Genomic DNA, 15104 nt, shown 5'->3' with positions numbered 1-15104 from the left:
CTCACTTATTGGGCCTATGCCTATCTCAGAGACTGACTGTGAATTATTATTAATATAGATGGGTTTTTTAAATTATAGCTACTATTATAAGTGTGGCATCTTTACTGGAACAAATGGACACAGCCCCGGCAAGGGTACATGACTATTAATCTGGCCAGTGCTTTTATCTCTACACCAATCTGCAAGGAGAAGCAGCAGCAGTTCATTTTCCCTGCACTGTTTTCAGAGCTATGTCAATATGCCTACTTTCTGCCATAGAAAGGTTGAAAGAGATGTTCCTAATAATATGCCTCGGAAAACCAAAGTAGTCCTCTATATTGACAACATCAGGCTGATTGGACCTGATGAACAGGAGTTAGCAAGAAACGTTATGGTAAGATAACTGAACATTTAGGACATGCCTCTCCACCAATGAACAAATAACAGGATTACTGTAGCACATGAGGTGGTTGCTGCAGATCACAAGGAAAAAGATGGGGTATATGATGGGGAAGGATACATTATGCCTGCAATTCAGGGTATTCTTTAGGATTCTCTACTACTTTCTTGTGCAATAAATGTTAACAGAAAATCACAGCAGCAGCAACAACAAAATCCTGCAGAACAAATGAGGATTCAGATCTTTTAGTTATGAAATTTTGGATCATCCTGCCAGGTTAAGAATCCAAACTAATTAAGGTGCTTGTTGAGGACAAAGATGATATGGAACGGTGTGAAAGAAGGGAATTATAATTATCAACTCTGGCTTTCTGGCCACTTATAAAAATGACAAATAATGACAAATACATTAGATATACATAGTTCCTTTCTTGAGATATATATATAGAGATAGATATATAGATATAGATATATACATACTATTTATTTTTTCATTCCTTGTCCTTTTAAACTGCTATTTTACATGAGAATTTGGGGGGGTAGTTAAATTTAAATTTTATTCTTTAGGTTACAGAACATTCAGATGCGATTGTGACTGAACTGGCAACAAATTTAACATTGCCCAGGGATAGATACATTATCAGCAGGGACTTAGTATCTCCTCTATTAGGAAAGAGGATGTGAATGTCTTTGTACAAAGGATCGACGTCTTGTTTGCAGAAACATAAAGAAGTTAATATTTCTGTTTCATGTTAGTTCAGATATATGTGCTGTAGTTTATAAGTTAATGCTGCACAGCCAAAGGGGAGGATTGTGCAGTTATTTATATGACATATCCCAAAACAAATCAACCCTTTAATAATGTCGTACATGCCACAGCAAATATCAGTCTCAATGAGGAAAAAGTGAGAGCTTTCCCCCTAAGGTCAGGAACACAGCAGGGATGTCCATTATCACCACTGCTATTCAACATAGTACTAGAAGTCCTAGCCACAGCAATCAGACAACAAAAAGAAATAAAAAGCATCCAAATCAGCAAAGAAGAAGTCAAACTCTCACTGTTTGCAGATGATATGATACTTTATGTGGAAAACCCAAAAGACTCCACTGCAAAACTGCTAGAACTCATACAGGAATTCAATAAAGTGGCAGGATATAAAATCAAGGCACAGAAATCAGTGGCATTTCTATACACCAACAAGGCCGAAGAAAGAGAAGTAAGGAGTCGATCCCATTTACAATTGCACCCAAACCATAAAATACCTAGGAATAAATCTAACCAAAGAGACAAAGAATCTGTACTCAGAAAACTATAAAATATTCATGAAAGAAATTGAGGAAGACACAAAGAAATGGAAAAACGTTCCATGCTCATGGACTGGAAGAACAAACATTGTGAAGATGTCAGTGCTACCTAGAGCAATCTACACATTTAATTCAATCCCTATCAAAATACCATCAACATTTTTCAAAGAAATGGAACAAATAATCCTAAAATTTGTATGGAACCAGAAAAGAGCCCGAATAGCCAGAGGCATGTTGAAAAAGATAAGCAAAGCTGGCGGCATCACAATTCCAGACTTCCAGCTCTATTACAAAGCTGTCATCATCAAGACAGTATGGTACTGGCACAAAAACAGACACATAGATCAATGGACCAGAATAGAGAGCCCAGAAATGGACCCTCAACTTTATGGTCAACTAATCTTCGACAAAGCAGGAAAGAATGTCCAATGGAAAAAAGACAGTACTTCAACAAACGGTGTTGGGAAAATTGGACAGCCACATGCAGAAGAATGAAACTGGACCATTTCCTTACACCACACACACAAACAGACTCAAAATGGTGAAAGACTTAAATGTGAGACAGGAGTCCAATCCAAATTCTAAAGGAGAACACAGGCAGCAACCTCTTCGACCTCAGCCGCAGCAACTTCTTCCTAGAAACATCGCCAAAGGCAAGGGAAGCAAGGGCAAAAATGAACTATTGGGACTTCATCAAGATAAAAAGCTTCTGCACAGCAAAAGAAACAGTTAACAAAACCAAAAGATAACTGACAGAATGGGAGAAGATATTTGCAAATGACATATCAGATAAAGGGCTAGTATCCAAAATCTATAAAGAACTTATCAAACTCAACACCCAAAGAACAAATGATCCAATCAAGAAATGGGCAGAAACATGAACAGACATTTTTCCAAAGAAGACATCCAAATGGCCAACAGACACATGAAAAATTGCTCAACATCGCTTGGCATCAGGGAAATCCAAATCAAAATTTCAGTGAGATACCACCTCACAACAGTCAGAATGGCTAAAATTAACAAGTCAGGAAATGACAGATGCTGGCAGGGATGCGGAGAAAGGGGAACCCTCCTACACTGTTGGTGGGAATGCAAGCTGGTGCAGCCACTCTGGAAAACAGAATGGAGGTTCCTCAAAGAGTTGAAAATAAAGCTACCATACGACCCAGCAATTGTACTACTGGGTATTTACCCCAAAGATACAAATGTTAGGGATCTGAAGGGGTATGTGCAACCCAATGTTTATAGCAGCAATGTCCACCATAGCCAAACTATGGAAAGAGCCAAGATGTCCATCAACAGATGAATGGATAAAGAAGATGTGGTGTACACACACACACACACACACACACACACACACACACACACACACACAGGAATATTATGCAGCCGTCAAAAGGAATGAAATCTTGCCATTTGCAATGACGTGGATGGAACTGGAGGGTATTATGCTGAGCAAAATAAGTCAATCAGAGAAAGACATGTATCATATGACCTCACTGATATGAGGAATTCTTAATCTCAGGATACAAACTGAGGGTTGCTGGAGTGGTGGGGGGTGGGAGGCATGGGGTAGCTGGGTGATAGACGTTGGGGAGGGTATATACTATGGTGAGCGCTGTGAATTGTATAAAACTGTTGAATCACAGACCTGTACCTCTGAAACATATAATACATTATATGCTAAAAAAAAAAGAAGATAGTAGAAAGGGAAAAATGAAGGGGGGAAATCAGAGGGGGAGACGAACCATGAGAGACTGTGGACTCTGAGAAACAAACTGAGGGTTCTAGAGGGGAGGGGGTTGGGGGGATGGGTTAGCCTGGTGATGGGTATTAAAGAGGGCACGTACTGAGTGGAGCACTGGGTGTTATACGTAAACAATGAATCATGGATCACTACATCAAAAACTAATGATATAATGTATGGTGATTAACGTATCTAATTAAAATAAAATATAATATAATATAATAAATAAATAATGTACATGATGCTAGAGAAAGGACTGTGTAAAAGGAACTTACCTTTGCCAGGAAGGTCTGAGAAGGTTGTAAGATGGGAGGAGGAAAGAAGGGCTATCTTTACTGTTTGCTTGCTGTTCCTGTCAATGTCATCCCAACATAATCACTTTACCATGAATGCTGCAGTTGCTTCCGGGTGACACATACTTTCTGTGTTGCCAGAACCAATGGTATTGTACATTACCAGTGATGTTCAAAAGATGTTGATAATAGAAAAAGGAATGAATAAATAAATGAATATCAGAGTTGAAAGCAACTCAATATACTATTTAGTTCACAAAGAAATTCTCAAGAAATTTATTTGGTTGCATCAAGTAACCACGAGAGGAAACAAACACAATGAAGAATAACAAGAGTGAAGCATAATATATATCAAGTTCTATGAAATCCTGCCATTTGCAATAATATAGATGGAATTAGAGGGTATTATGCTAAGTGAAATAAGTCAGTCAGAGAAAGACAAATACCATATGATTTCACTCATATGTGGAATTTAAGAAAAAAAACAGATGAACATAGGGGAAGGGACAGAAAAATAAGAGGAAATCAGAGAGGGAGACAACTATAAGCGACTATAAACTATAAACTCTAGGAAACAAACAGGGTTGTGGAGGAGAGGGGGTGTGGGGATGGCATAACTGAGTGATGGGCATTAAGGAGGGCACCTGATATAATGAGCACTGGCTGTTATATGCAACTGATGAATCACTAAACTCTACCTCTGAAACTAATAGTAAAAAAATCAATCAATCAATATCAAGTTCTAGAAATCACCCATTTTTCTTTAAGATTCAAATTAAATTACACATGTATAATGTGCATGTAGTAGCTAGGAAAAAGATAAACAGCTATTTGTAGCAAGCAGACAGGAGAACATAGATATATAACTTCACTTACAGTAAAAATCACAAGAAGGCTGTAAAGAAAACGATAGTTGAATTATGAGGAAAAGATTTGTAGGAAACACTTAGTTTACAATATATTTTCCCTCCCCCTGAAAACACAGAATTTTTTTATAACACTTCTTGTAAGATAGTTAAAGGAGTTACATAGGAGAACTAGATATCTAGACATTATTGTACAGCACAGATTTTTACCAGAACAAGACTTTTTAGGAATGAGAAATTTCAATAGGAAGACATATGCAAAATAAAATTGATGAATTTTACCTAATCAATACAGAAGCCTATACTTTAAGTACTGATCAATTACATAGGAGAAAATTGTTTCATGGTCTAGCAACACTTAGAGCAACCAGTTCGGTACTGACAGGAAAGAGACAAAGAACTACGTGAATTCAGTTACAGACAGATCTAGGAATTAAAAACCTCATGTGTCTTCACTTTAGGGGCAATGATGCATAAAGTAGGCATAGTACCGATTGTATTTACTGGAGAACCTGACAAAATACTGATTTCTCTTATTCAGTACATACATTTCTAACAAGCTCTCAAGTTAAACAGATGAAGAGGTAAAGGACTCTGTTTTATCATTCTTTGTTTTCACAATATATAGCACTATGTCTAGCAAATGAGGGATAGCAAAAGATTACTGATGGATAAAATACACAGTATGGATAATGTTGATGGATAATACTGATGAATAAAAAAATGAACTTATCACTTTACCAGATATGAAGTGCTTTCTAAAGCTATACATATTTTGGGACACCTGCAGGCCTGGGTAGCTTTTTCAGATTATGTCCAGCTTTGGCACACTAACAGGAGTGGGAATCTGAAATGTTTAAATATCATGCCACAACTTCCTCTGGTTGTGGTTGAAAAGACATCTGCTGCACCCCTGGGCACATAGTTTCTGTCCTGTGTTCATTTGTAGACAGAATCACTTATAAGTTATATGTGTGCATTAGGCATAAAAGGTCATGTAACCTCAGGGGCTAAGAGTGACCTTGTTTGGGTGCCTGGGTGGCTCAGATGGTTAGGCATCTGCCTTCGGCTCAGGTCGTGATCCCAGGGTCCTGGGATGGAGTCCCACATCGGGGTCCCTGCTCAGCGGGGAGCCTGCTTCTCCCTCTGCCTCTCTCTCTGTCTCTTATGAATAAATAAATAAAATCTTAAAAAAAAACAAGAGTGACCTTGTTTGCATTTCACCATGATGGACTGGTCAAGAAAAGAAAAGAAAGGCAGGGTTCAGAGAGAGGGGAACAACAACAAAAAGAAACACATACAAATAGAAAAAGGAAAGGAAAAGCTGTAAGGAAAATGAACAAGCAATGGTGAGATAAAGGGACCCTGGTCCAGAAGACTTTTCACATTCTGGTTTGAGTTACAAGTGAGACTGTTTTTGCTACTGTGATCTTCTTAAAATCTCTTCTATTTTTTACTTCACTGTAACTCAATCTTTTAATCAAATAATCCTATCAGAAAAAAGCTCAAATTCTTTCATTCCTTATTGCAATAGATGAGAAAACTGAAGCTAAAGACCTCATGAGTAAATCTTGCCCAAGATCATGTGTCTAAGAAGTTTAGCCATTCCTCAGACCCTTAATCAGAAAAAAATAAGGTCATTCACAAAAAAAAAAAATGTGCACCCAGGCATTCCCACAGAGTAAATTCATATCAAGCACTTTGTACTAGAGAAAAATCATAAGTAAAACATGTTCACTGGAGTGTTGGTAATGGTAACAAAAAATGGGGGGGAACCTTCCATATACAATAGCAGAAGAATGGTTATTTAAATCATATTACAGGAATACATTTACATTTTATGCAGGCATTGAAAATGACTGCGATAAAACTATGTAACAATATTGACATTTCTGTAACAAAATGTTTAGTTCACAAAAGAGAAAACAACTGTTTATTAAAGATACTGCAACCTAGTAAAATTTATATTTGTACAGATAAGAATGGAAGGAATCAGATCTTCTGCTAACAATGTACCTAGTTTTGGTTTGTGGAATGTCTGGAAATATTTATAAAATTGGTCACTGCTATCAATATTATAACATTAATATATGAAATAAATATAGATTGTGAGTGACCTTACATTCAAATATGTGTGAATATAATTTTAGTTGGGGAAATACCAAATATTTCTATCTTCCACAATTTCACTACCCAGAAAATATTTTGGGGTGTCAATCTTATGATAGTAAATAGAATTATCAGGAAAATATTCATGTTAGTCATTGCCGGTGATTAAACTTCTTGACGAAAAATTAAAAACAATGTGGAACCTATGTAATTCAGAGTGTGGTTTATAAAAGTCAATTATTTCATTTAACTTAATGCAACAAACACTTGTGTAACAGACAACATACTTAAAACTAGGGGAAAAGATAAACATAATATTTATACTCAAGAAATTCATAGTCAAGTAGGGAAATAAATATAAAATAATTTAAAATAATATACTGGGTGAAATAGGATTAATGTATAAAGTGCACAATTCCATTTTTGAATAAATTTCCTTAACAGCAACCCCCCTGTCTAATAATTAAATTGTGTTTCCTCTTTTAAAACATACTTTTCCTTTCATATTTTCACAATACTTGTGTATTCATCAGAGATCTCCTTCTACAAATGTGCCCCATTTGTCCATTGAGGTATCCTACTAATTCTCATTCCAGCAACCATGCTGTTCAAATGACTGTGACTGATTATGAGGCTTAATTAACTTGTCAAGGGAGAGACAGTAATTTTCGGTCCATTTTCACTTTTCCATATGGCCAAAAAGAAAAAGCCTATCTTCAGCTTACACTCATACATACATGTGCTACATCACAAAATGATGGAAAATTATCCAAACTTCTTCCCTGGAACTTAGAATGAGGGCTACAAAATAATAATAATAATAATAATAATAATAATAATAATAATAATAATAAATCAGAGTTTTATTTTGTAGGGATTTGCATCATGCCACTATTTGGTAGCAAGAATATGTACAAATAAATGTTATTAGTAGCTTATCCAATAAATGGATGCCTATATAGCATACATCCCCCCTCCCTGTTCCTAAAACAGCTCCAATTCTGTTTAGGTATCAAGAGGGTAACATGCATTTCATCTGCCACAAGAGAAGGAGTCACAATGCCAGGATGATAAGTTTCATAGTAACCCCATTTTCTTCACCAGTGTTAGTTTCAGAAATGGGCATGTAATGTGATTTACAACATTGAAACACAAAAGAGAGTTTTGCTGGGGAGTTCTGGGGAAGCTTTTCTATAATCTTTTGAATTTTTTTTCAAAAGCAGCTCTCCCTTTTCTTTTTTTCTGGTTACTTTTAGATGTGAGGCCTGGGTTTCAGTGAGCAATTTTGTTCCTACTCTGCAAATGAAGCCAACTATTCATTAGTAGAGAATAAAGGCAGAATCTCTGAGAAAGGTATCACAACAAATTGTCAACCCTGAAGACCGCTTATGTGTTATGAAGCAACCATTTAATCATATTTTAGATTGGCTTAGGCTTTTGTTGTTTGATACAACTGCATTTGTTCATTCACTCACAAATATTTACTGAGTAATTACTATGAGCTAGGAAATGTTCTAAGTGTTGGGTGATAAAAGTAGTGAAAAACAAAAACAAGTATTTCTGCATTCATAGATACCACATTCCTTTGGGATATAATGGAATCATTCTACCTGATGGAAATGTCTAAGACTGATTTAAAAAAAAAAAGGAAACATGATTTGAAATAAGTCCCAGGGTATAGATGACCTCCAAAGCATAAGGTTTTTTATTTTGTGTGTGAGCATAAAGAATATTACATGGTTATAGCAGAAGCTGTTGTGTTCTCCTCAAGTACCCACATATATCTATGCATTCCTGTGTCGATTCTCTGGATGTAGGAATCCAGAAATGGCATGGAGGAGACTGAGTGCCCCTAGATGTAATCTTTGACCAATGAGGCATGAGAATTGAATATGCCTCAGTGGAAAAATTGCACAGTTTATTCTCCCACAGTTTTAAACTGCTCAAAGATGCACCATTTAGAGCCCTTCCTCCTTTCTTGGTTTTGCTTCCTCATTCCATCACCATATTTCCTGAGATCACATTCCAAATAAACCACTCATGCTCAAATCCTTATCAAAGATTCCATAGTTGAGGGAACCCAAACTAAGACAATGATAAATATATCTATCAGTTACTTACCTGTTCCTCTTCATGCCACTTCTTGAAGTTTGGGCATAAGCTATCTCCACTAAATACCAAAATACCAGCATAAACACAAGAAAAGACAATCCTGATGCCTATCATTCTAGCACCAAACATCATGAGTGACTAAAGAGAACTATTAGGTAGTTTATTTAGATAAATTTCTAATTTTAAGCAATGGTATACTATATTCTTTGCACATCCTTCTCTGAACTCTTTCTTGTAAGCATCTTCTACCTTCCAAATGAGTTTCTAACTTTCTGTCTATGAACTGAATTTATCTTACTCCATTTAGTTTTTCCTACTGATAAACAGTCAGTAAAGCTTTCAATATCCCGGGCTTCAAAAATATGGTTGTGAACCTCTACTTCTTATTTTCTCTATCCTTTACATTGCTTTTTGTAAGACTGAATCTACATTTGATTTGGTTTCTTCTCCTGCCCTTCTTTCTTCCTTCCTTCCCTCCCTCCCTCCCTTCTTTCTTTCTTTCTTTCTCTCCATCTGCCTTTCTTTCTTTCCTTTGTACATTCTTTCATTTTTTTTTTCATTTTCAGCCAATATCCTGGGCCTTATCCAGGTACTCATTAGGCCTATTCTATTTTCTCTGACTAATTATTCTGATTTGTCTCTCTATCCAAGATTATACAGCACAGCCTGGGGACCACAGAGAAGTCTGCCAGTCACAGGGAGCAGAGTGGGTAATGTGTTATGGTGATTACATGACTATCATTTCCATCATGCATATATGTATCTGCACTAATTCCAATGAAAGTAGCAGCTCAAAGCCAAAAAATATTTTTGAAATCAACCTTCCTGTGGGGATAAATGTTTCTTTGGGTTTTCCATTTTCTTTTGTTTTTAATCAGAAGACAGAAATCAAAGCTATCTCTATAACTACTTGAGATTCTTTGTGGGTTTTTTTTCTTTTGCAGTTTTATTAAAATCCAGGTCACATAAATGGATATATTTTTCTTTCCTGTATCTTATGGTCTATGGAATTTTTAATGTATGCCAACTACTTTTCATTTTCCATATTTCATTCTTCCTCTCTTTTTTTCATACTAGGATACAGTTGACATAATTCACTGAAAATATTCCCTATATTTGGGTTATTTTAAAAATCTGAAATACTGATATTCTTTCGAGTTCTTTGAGGAAACTGTACACCATACAAAACTTCTGGCAATTATAAAGTTCAACTGAATATACATAGGGTAAGTTCTATGTTAAATTAAGAGTAATTTTAGGATGCATGCCTATGTCTGTCTCCACATTTGTGTATGTAAATCTATCATCAGTGAATGATCCCAGGCATGTGTATTGGGAAGAGAACATGTGGTGAGGAAGGGCATTATAGCCAACCTTCTATAGTGTTTGGCTTAAATTAGGTATATATTAAGAGACAGTATTTCTTCCAATTAATCAAGGTAATCCTGGGTAAATTGTATATATTATTGATTTGGCCAAATGAGGAAATATCACCCTTACTTTTCTTAATTATTGATCTCTGCTGTTTCTATCAAAGGGGCAAAGATGAAGGGCCTGAAGAGCTTCCATTGTCAAATTAATCACTTTAAATAAGTTATTGGGATGGCTCATAGAATCAAGGTACCACTTGTAGAAGCCATACAAATACCTATGTCTCCCAAATGGGCTTTATCTCCACACAAACAAAACCCAAGAGCTCAGACCATAACAACTTGAGAAACTGGTGATATTCCTAGTTGGTATTTTAATAAAGAACATGGCCTGAACTAAGAAGAAATCAACCCTAATATTGAAGGACATGTTAATGGTGGGGGTCTCAAAAATTATGATTCATAAGGGCTAGGTCCTGCAGATGGTATCTGGAATTTAGCAAGTAATGCTTATCTGCGTGTGACTGGGCCTTTAATTTTAACTATATTCCTTAGAAACTGAGGAGTAAAAATAGGAAAAACTCAGAGACTATGACATATGCCACAAATTTACAAATGGATTCAGATATAACCAAGATATCAGAGATGGAATTCAGGCTAGGAATTGTGAAGACAATAGCTAGATTGGAGAAATCAATTAATGGCAACATACAGTCTCTAAGGGCAGAAATGAAAGCTGAATTGGCAGAACTTAAAAAGGCTATCAATGAGATCCAATATAATCTAGATAATCTACCAGCTAGGATAAGCAAGGCAGAAGAATGAATTAGTGACCTAGAAGACCAAATAATAGATAAAAAGGGAAAAGAGGAGTCCAGGGGAAAACAACTCAGAATCCATGAAAATAGAATCAGAGAAATAAGTGACACCATGAAACGTTCCAATGTTAGAATTATTGGAATCCCTGAAGGGGTGGAGAGAAAGAAAGGACTAGAAGATATATTTGAGCAAATCGTGGCTGAGAACTTCCCTAATCTGGGGAATGAAACATACATTCATGTCCTAGAGGCAGAGAGGACCCCTCCCAAGATCAAGGAAAACAGGCCAACAGCCGGCATGTAACAGTAAAACTCACAAATCTTAGAACCAAGGAAACCATTTTTTTAATATTTCTATGTTGAAATGGTTATTATTTTTTTAATTTTTATTATGTTATGTTAATCACCATACATTACATCATTAGTTTTTGATGTAGTGTTCCCTGATTCATTGTTTGCATATAACACCCAGTACTCCATCCAATGAAACCATCTTAAAGGTAGTTAGGGGGAAGAGATTCCGTACATACAGAGGGAGGAACATCAGAATCACGTCAGACCTATCCACAGAGACCTGGCAAGCCAGAAAGGCCTGGCAAGACATATTCAGTGTACTAAAGGAGAAGAACATGCAGCCAAGAATACTTTATCCGGCAAGGCTGTCATTTAGAATGGATGGAGAGATGCAGAGCTTCCAAGACCAGCAGAAACTGAAAGAATATGTGACCATTAAGCCAGCCCTGCAAGAAATATTAAGGGGGGGTTCTATAAAAGGACAAAGACCCCAAGAGTGATATAGAAAAGAAATTTACAGGGACAATCTATAAAAACAACATCTTCACAGGCAACATGATGACAATTAATTCATATCTTTCAATAATCACTCACAACATGAATGGCCTAAATGCTCCCATAAAATGGCACAGGGTTGCAGATTGGATAAAAAGACAGGACCCATCCATATGCTGTCTACAAGAGACTCAATTTGAACCTAAAGATACATCCAGACTGAAAGTGAAGGGATGGAGATCCATCTTCCATGCCAATGGACCTCAAAAGAAAGCTGGGGTAGCAATTCTTATATCAGACAAAGTAGATTTTAAACTAAAGACTGTAGTCAGAGACACAGAAGGACACTATATTATTCTTAAAGGGTCTATCCAACAGGAAGATCTAACAATTGTAAATCTAAGACCCCAACATGGGAGCAGCCATCTACATAAGCCAACTGTTAGCCAAAATAAAGAGTCATATTAATAACAATATGTTAACTGTAGGAGACCTCAATACTCCATTCTCAGCAATAGACAGATCATCTAAGCAGAAAATCAACAAAGAAACAAGAGCTTTGAATGACACACTGTACCAGATGGACCTCATAGATATATACAGAACATTACACCCTAAAACAACCGAATACACATTCTTCTCGAGTGCACATGGAACTTTCTCCAGAATAGACCACATACTGGGTCACAAATCAGGTCTTAACTGATAACAAAAGATTGAGATTATATTCTGCATATTCTCAGACCATAATGCTTTAAAACTGGAACCCACACAAGAAAAATTTTGGAAGAAATTCAAACACTTGGAAGCTAAAGACCACTCTGCTCAAGAATGTTTGGGTCAACCAGAAAATCAAAGAAGAACTTAAACAATTCACAGAAACCAATGAGAATAAATAAAAACACATCGATCCAAAACCTATCGGATACTGCAAAGGCAGTCCTAAGGGGGAACTACATAGCCATCCAAGCCTCACTCAAAAAAATAGAAAAATCCCAAATTCACCAACTAACTCTACACCTTAAAGAACTAGAAAAAAAGCAATAAATGATGCCTAAGCCATTCATTAGAAGAGAAATAATTAAGATTAGAGCAGAGATCAGTGAATTAGAAACCAGAAACACAGTAGATCAGATCAATGAAACTAGAAGCTAGTTCTTAAAAAGAATTAATAAGATCGATACACCACTGGCCAGACTTATCCAAAAGAAAAGAGAAAGGACCCAAATTAATAAAATGATGAATGAAAGGGGAGAGATCACGACTAACACCAAGGAAATAGAAACAATTATTAGAAATTATTATCAACAACTATATGCCAATAAACTGAGCAACCTGGATGAAATGGATGCCTTCCTGGAAACCTATAAACTTCCAAGACTGAAACAGGAAGAAATTGACAACCTGAATAGGCCAATAACCAGTAAAGAGATTGAAGCAGTGATCAAAAACCTCCCAAAAAAACAAGAGTCCAGGGCCTGATGGATTCCCTGGGGAATTCTACCAAACATTCAATGAAGAAATAATACCTATTCTACTGAAGCTGTTTCAAAAAACAGAAACAGAAGGAAAGCTTCCAGACTCATTCTCTGAGGCCAGCATTACCTTAATCCCCAAAACCAGGCAAAGACCCCATCAAAAAGGAGAATTTCAGACAGAAATCCCTGATGAATATGGATTCCAAAATCCTCAACAAAATCCTAACTAATAGGATCCAACAATACATTAAAAGGATCATCCACCACGACCAAGTGGGATTTATCCCTGGGATGCAAGGGTGGTTCAACTTTCGCCAATCAATCAATGTGATAGAACACATTAATAAGAGGAGAGAGAAGAACCATATGGTCCTCTCAACTAATGCAGAAAAAGCATTTGACAAAATACAGCATCCTTTTCTGATTAAAACTCTTCAGAGTGTAGGGATAAAGGGAACATTCCTCAAGTTCGTAAAATCCATCTGTGAAAAACCCAAAGCAAATATCATCCTCAATGGGGAAAAGCTGAGAGACATTCCCTTAAGATCAGGAATACGACAAAGATGCCCACTCTCGCCACTACTGTTCAACATAGTACTAGAAGTCCTAGCAACAGCAATCAGACAACAAAAAGAAATAAAAGGTATTCAAATTGGCAAAGAAGAAGTCAAACTCTCTCTTTTCACAGATGACATGATACTTTATGTGGAAAACCCAAAAGACTCCACCCACAAATTACTAGAACTCATACAGCAATTCAGTAATGTGGCAGGATACAAAATCAATGCACAGGAATCAGTTGCTTTCTTATACACTAACAATGCAACTGTAGAAAGAGAAATTAGAGAAACGATTCCATTTACAATAGCACCAAAAACCATAAGATACCTCGGAACAAAGGAACAACCAAAGAGGTAAAGGAGCTATACTCTAGGAACTACAGAACACTCATGAAAGAAATTGAAGAAGACACAAAAAGATGGAAAAACATTCCATGTTCACGGATCGGAAGAATAAACACTGTTAAATGTCTATGCTACCCAGAGCAATCTATACCTTCAATGACATCCCAATCAAAATTCCAATGACATTTTTCAAAGTGCTGGAACAAACAATCCTAAAATTTGTATGGAATCAGAAAGGACCCCAAGTCGCCAACAAAATGTTGAAAAAGAAAAACAAAGCTGGGGGCATCACGTTGCCCGATTTCAAGCTATATTACAAAGCTGTGATCACCAAGACAACATGGTACTGGCACAAAAACAGACACATAGACCAATGGAACAGATAGAGAGCCCAGATATGGACCCTCAACTCTATGGTCAAATAATCTTCCACAAAGCAGGAAAAAAAATATGCAATGGAAAAAAGTCTCTTCAATAAATGGTGTTGGGAAAATTGGACAGCTATATACAGAAGAATGAAACTTGACCATTCTCTAACACCCTATACAAAGATAAACTCAAAATGGATGAAACACCGCAATGTGAGACAGGAATCCTTCAAAATCCTAGAGAACATAGGCAGTAACCTCTTTGACATCGGCCACAGCAACTTCTTTCAAGATACATCTCTAAAGGCAACTGAAACAAAAGCAAAAGTGAACTTTTGGGACTTCAACAAGATAAAAAACTTCTGCACAGCAAAGGACACAGTCAACAAAACAAAGAGGCAACCCACAGAATGGGAGAAGATACTTGCAAATGACACTACAGATAAAGGGCTGGTATCCAAGATCTATAAAGAACTTCTCAAACTCAACACCCAAAAAACAAATAATCCAGTCAAAAAATGGGCAGAAGACATGAACAGACACTTCTCCAAAGAAGACATATAAAT

Source organism: Callorhinus ursinus, unplaced genomic scaffold, assembly GCF_003265705.2.
Source record: "Callorhinus ursinus isolate GAN/ISIS: 27379988/994484 unplaced genomic scaffold, GSC_fseal_2.0 scaffold16, whole genome shotgun sequence".
NCBI lineage: Eukaryota > Metazoa > Chordata > Mammalia > Carnivora > Otariidae > Callorhinus > Callorhinus ursinus.
The sequence above is the reverse complement of the archived record's forward strand: the minus strand, read 5'-3'. Positions refer to the sequence as shown.